Genomic DNA, 6457 nt, shown 5'->3' on the forward strand with positions numbered 1-6457 from the left:
GCCCCAAAATTACACAAATTGAAGCCATTGCAGCCTGGATGCTGCGTCTAAAAATTTTAACACTCTAACTCCTTCCTTGCCCAAGATATGGGCGTTTCAAGTTCTCCTCAGCTGAAAAAAACATTGACCGCGGGGTCAACATTTTCACCAAAAATTCAATATTCCCCAGTTTGCCCCGAAATAACACAAATTGAAGCCATTGCAGCCCGGATGCTGTGTCTGAAATGTGAGCTCTCTCACTCCTTCCTTATCCAAGATATGGGCATTTCAAGTTCTCCTCAGCTGAAAAAAACATTGACCGCGGGGTCAACATTTTCACCAAAAATTCAATATTCCCCAATTTGCCCCAAAATAACACAAATTGAAGCCATTGCAGCCTGGATGCTGCGTCTAAAAATTTGAACACTCTAACTCCTTCCTTGCCCAAGATATGGGCGTTTCAAGTTCTCCTCAGCTGAAAAAAACATTGACCGCGGGGTCAACATTTTCACAAAAAATTAAATATTCCCCAATTCGCCCCAAAATAACACAAATTGAAGCCATTGCAGCCTGGATGCTGCGTCTAAAAATTTTAACACTCTAACTCCTTCCTTGCCCAAGATATGGGCGTTTCAAGTTATCTCCTCAGCTGAAAAAAACATTGACCGCGAGGTCAACTTTTTCACCAAAAATTCAACATTCCCCAATTTTCCCCAAAATAACACAAATTGAAGCCATTGCAGCCTGGATGCTGTGTCTGAAATGTGAGCTCTCTCACTCCTTCCTTATCCAAGATATGGGCGTTTCAAGTGTTCTCCAGTTGAAAAAACACGTTGACCGCGGGGTCAACTTTTTCACCAAAAATTCAATATTCCCCAATTTGCCCCGAAATAACACAAATTCATCCCATTGCAGCCTGGATGCTGTGTCTGAAATGTGAGCTCTCTCACTCCTTCCTTATCCAAGATATGGGCGATTCAAGTTTTCTCCAGTTGAAAAAAAACGTTGACCGCGGGGTCAACATTTTCACCAAAAAAACAATATTCCCCAATTTGCCCCAAAATAACACAAATTGAAGCCATTGCAGCCTGGATGCTGCGTCTAAAAGTTTTAACACTCTAACTCCTTCCTTGCCCAAGATATGGGCGTTTCAAGTTCTCCTCAGCTGAAAAAAACATTGACCGCGGGGTCAACTTTTTCACCAAAAAAACAATATTCCCGAATTTGCCCCAAAATAACACAAATTGAAGCCATTGCAGCCTGGATGCTGCGTCTAAAAGTTTTAACACTCTAACTCCTTCCTTGCCCAAGATATGGGCGTTTCAAGTTATCTCCTCAGCTGAAAAAAACATTGACCGCAAGGTCAAGTTTTTCACCAAAAATTCAATATTCCCCAATTTGCCCCAAAATAACACAAATTGAAGCCATTGCAGCCTGGATGCTGTGTCTGAAATGTGAGCTCTCTCACTCCTTCCTTGCCCAAGATATGGGCGTTTCAAGTTATCTCCTCAGCTGAAAAAAACATTGACCGCGAGGTCAAGTTTTTCACCAAAAATTCAATATTCCCCAATTTGCCCCGAAATAACACAAATTCATCCCATTGCAGCCTGGATGCTGTGTCTGAAACGTGAGCTCTCTCACTCCTTCCTTATCCAAGATATGGGCATTTCAAGTTCTCCTCAGCTGAAAAAAACATTGACCGCGGGGTCAACTTTTTCACAAAAAAATCAATATTCCCCAATTTGCCCGAAAAAAACACAAATTGAAGCCATTGCAGCCTGGATGCTGTGTCTGAAATGTGAGCTCTCTAACTCCTTCCTTGCACAAGATATGGGCGTTTCAAGTTATCTCCTCAGCTTAAAAAACATTGACCGCGGGGTCAACATTTTCACAAAAAATTCAATATTCCCCAATTTGCCCCGAAATAACACAAATTGAAGCCATTGCAGCCTGGATGCTGTGTCTGAAATGTGAGCTCTCTCACTCCTTCCTTATCCAAGATATGGGCGTTTCAAGTTTTCTCCAGTTGAAAAAACACGTTGACCGCGGTGTCAACATTTTCACCAAAAATTCAATATTCCCCAATTTGCCCCAAAATAACACAAATTGAAGCCATTGCAGCCTGGATGCTGTGTCTGAAATGTGAGCTCTCTAACTCCTTCCTTGCACAAGATATGGGCGTTTCAAGTTCTCCTCAGCTTAAAAAACATTGACCGCGGGGTCAACATTTTCACAAAAAATTCAATATTCCCCAATTTGCCCCGAAATAACACAAATTGAAGCCATTGCAGCCTGGATGCTGTGTCTGAAATGTGAGCTCTCTCACTCCTTCCTTATCCAAGATATGGGCATTTCAAGTTATGTCCTCAGCTGAAAAAAACATTGACCGCGGGGTCAACTTTTTCACCAAAAAATCAATATTCCCCAATTTGCCCCAAAATAACACAAATTGAAGCCATTGCAGCCTGGATGCTGTGTCTGAAATGTGAGCTCTCTCACTCCTTCCTTATCCAAGATATGGGCGTTTCAAGTTATCTCCTCAGCTGAAAAAAACATTGACCGCGGGGTCAACTTTTTCACCAAAAATTCAATATTCCCCAATTTGCTCCAAAATAACACAAATTGAAGCCATTGCAGCCTGGATGCTGTGTCTGAAATGTGAGCACTCTAACTCCTGTCTTGCCCAAGATATGGGCGTTTCAAGTTCTCCTCAGCTGAAAAAAACATTGACCGCGGGGTCAACATTTTCACCAAAAATTCAATATTCCCCAATTTGCCCCGAAATAACACAAATTCATCCCATTGCAGCCTGGATGCTGTGTCTGAAATGTGAGCTCTCTCACTCCTTCCTTATCCAAGATATGGGCGTTTCAAGTCTTCTCCAGTTGAAAAAAAACGTTGACCGCGGGGTCAACATTTTCACCAAAAATTCAATATTCCCCAATTTACCCAAAAATAACACAAATTGAAGCCATTGCAGCCTGGATGCTGTGTCTGAAATGTGAGCTCTCTCACTCCTTCCTTGTCCAAGATATGGGCGTTTCAAGTTCTCCTCAGCTGAAAAAAACATTGACCGCGGGGTCAACATTTTCACCAAAAAATCAATATTCCCCAATTTGCCCCAAAATAACACAAATTGAAGCCATTGCAGCCTGGATGCTGTGTCTGAAATGTGAGCTCTCTCACTCCTTCCATGCCCAAGATATGGGCATTTCAAGTTATCTCCTCAGCTGAAAAAAACATTGACCGCGGGGTCAACTTTTTCACCAAAAAATCAATATTCCCCAATTTGCCCCAAAATAACACTAATTGAAGCCATTGCAGCCTGGATGCTGTGTCTGAAATGTGAGCTCTCTCACTCCTTCCTTATCCAAGATATGGGCGTTTCAAATTTTCTCCAGTTGAAAAAACACGTTGACCGCGGGGTCAACATTTTCACCAAAAAATCAATATTCCCCAATTTGCCCCGAAATAACACAAATTGAAGCCATTGCAGCCTGGATGCTGTGTCTGAAATGTGAGCTCTCTCACTCCTTCCATGCCCAAGATATGGGCATTTCAAGTTATCTCCTCAGCTGAAAAAAACATTGACCGCGGGGTCAACATTTTCACCAAAAATTCAATATTCCCCAATTTGCTCCAAAATAACACAAATTGAAGCCATTGCAGCCTGGATGCTGTGTCTGAAATGTGAGCTCTCTCAATCCTTCCTTATCCAAGATATGGGCGTTTCAAGTTCTCCTCAGCTGAAAAAAACATTGACCGCGGGTCAACTTTTTCACCAAAAAATCAATATTCCCCAATTTGCCCCAAAATAACACAAATTGAAGCCATTGCAGCCTGGATGCTGCGTCTAAAAATTTTAACACTCTAACTCCTTCCTTGCCCAAGATACGGGCATTTCAAGTTATCTCCTCAGCTGAAAAAACATTGACCGCGGGGTCAACATTTTCACAAAAAATTCAATATTCCCCAGTTTGCCCCGAAATAACACAAATTCATCCCATTGCAGCCTGGATGCTGTGTCTGAAATGTGAGCTCTCTCACTCCTTCCTTATCCAAGATATGGGCATTTCAAGTTCTCCTCAGCTGAAAAAAACATTGACCGCGAGGTCAACTTTTTCACCAAAAATTCAACATTCCCCAATTTGCCCCAAAATAACACAAATTGAAGCCATTGCAGCCTGGATGCTGTGTCTGAAATGTGAGCTCTCTAACTCCTTCCTTATCCAAGATATGGGCATTTCAAGTTCTCCTCAGCTGAAAAAAACATTGACCGCGGGGTCAACATTTTCACAAAAAATTCAATATTCCCCAATTTGCCCCAAAATAACACAAATTGAAGCCATTGCAGCCCGGATGCTGTGTCTGAAATGTGAGCTCTCTCACTCCTTCCTTATCCAAGATATGGGCATTTCAAGTTCTCCTCAGCTGAAAAAAACATTGACCGCGGGGTCAACATTTTCACCAAAAATTCAATATTCCCCAATTTGCCCCAAAATAACACGAATTGAAGCCATTGCAGCCTGGATGCTGTGTCTGAAATGTGAGCTCTCTCACTCCTTCCTTATCCAAGATATGGGCGTTTCAAGTGTTCTCCAGTTGAAAAAACACGTTGGCCGCGGGGTCAACTTTTTCACCAAAAATTCAATATTCCCCAATTTGCCCCGAAATAACACAAATTCATCCCATTGCAGCCTGGATGCTGTGTCTGAAATGTGAGCTCTCTCACTCCTTCCTTATCCAAGATATGGGCGATTCAAGTTTTCTCCAGTTGAAAAAAAACGTTGACCGCGGGGTCAACATTTTCACCAAAAAAACAATATTCCCCAATTTGCCCCAAAATAACACAAATTGAAGCCATTGCAGCCTGGATGCTGCGTCTAAAAGTTTTAACACTCTAACTCCGTCCTTGCCCAAGATATGGGCGTTTCAAGTTCTCCTCAGCTGAAAAAAACATTGACCGCGGGGTCAACTTTTTCACCAAAAAATCAATATTCCCCAATTTGCCCCAAAATAACACAAATTGAAGCCATTGCAGCCTGGATGCTGCGTCTGAAATGTGAGCTCTCTCACTCCTTCCTTGCCCAAGATATGGGCGTTTCAAGTTCTCCTCAGCTGAAAAAAACATTGACCGCGGGGTCAACATTTTCACAAAAAATTCAATATTCCCCAATTTGCCCCAAAATAACACAAATTGAAGCCATTGCAGCCTGGATGCTGCGTCTGAAATGTGAGCTCTCTCACTCCTTCCTTATCCAAGATATGGGCGTTTCAAGTTATCTCCTCAGCTGAAAAAAAAACATTGACCGCGGGGTCAACTTTTTCACCAAAAATTCAATATTCCCCAATTTGTCCCGAAATAACACAAATTCATCCCATTGCAGCCTGGATGCTGTGTCTGAAATGTAAGCTCTCTCACTCCTTCCTTATCCAAGATATGGGCGTTTCAAGTTCTCCTCAGCTGAAAAAAACATTGACCGCGGGGTCAACTTTTTCACCAAAAATTCAATATTCCCCAATTTGTCCCGAAATAACACAAATTCATCCCATTGCAGCCTGGATGCTGTGTCTGAAATGTAAGCTCTCTCACTCCTTCCTTATCCAAGATATGGGCGTTTCAAGTTCTCCTCAGCTGAAAAAAACATTGACCGCGGGGTCAACTTTTTCACCAAAAATTCAATATTCCCCAATTTGTCCCGAAATAACACAAATTGAAGCCATTGCAGCCTGGATGCTGTGTCTGAAATTTAAGCTCTCTCAAGCTCTCTCACTCCTTCCATGCCCAAGATGTGGGCGTTTCAAGTTATCTCCTCAGCTGAAAAAAACATTGACCGCGGGGTCAACTTTTTCACCAAAAAATCAATGTCCCCAATTTGCCCCAAAATAACACAAATTGAAGCCATTGCAGCCTGGATGCTGTGTCTGAAATTTAAGCTCTCTCAAGCTCTCTCACTCCTTCCCTGCCCAAGATATGGGCGTTTCAAGTTATCTCCTCAGCTGAAAAAAACATTGACCGCGGGGTCAACTTTTTCACCAAAAAATCAATATTCCCCAATTTGCCCCAAAATAACACAAATTGAAGCCATTGCAGCCTGGATGCTGTGTCTGAAATGTGAGCTCTCTCACTCCTTCCTTATCCAAGATATGGGCGTTTCAAGTTATCTCCTCAGCTGAAAAAAAAACATTGACCGCGGGGTCAACTTTTTCACCAAAAATTCAATATTCCCCAATTTGTCCCGAAATAACACAAATTCATCCCATTGCAGCCTGGATGCTGTGTCTGAAATGTAAGCTCTCTCACTCCTTCCTTATCCAAGATATGGGCGTTTCAAGTTCTCCTCAGCTGAAAAAAACATTGACCGCGGGGTCAACTTTTACACCAAAAATTCAATATTCCCCAATTTGTCCCGAAATAACACAAATTCATCCCATTGCAGCCTGGATGCTGTGTCTGAAATGTGAGCTCTCTCACTCC

This window comes from Genypterus blacodes, unplaced genomic scaffold (genome assembly GCF_046128005.1).
Source record: "Genypterus blacodes isolate CSIRO-AG114 ecotype Tasmania unplaced genomic scaffold, CSIRO-AGI_Gbla_v1 ptg000070l_1, whole genome shotgun sequence".
NCBI classification, from domain to species: Eukaryota; Metazoa; Chordata; class Actinopteri; order Ophidiiformes; family Ophidiidae; genus Genypterus; species Genypterus blacodes.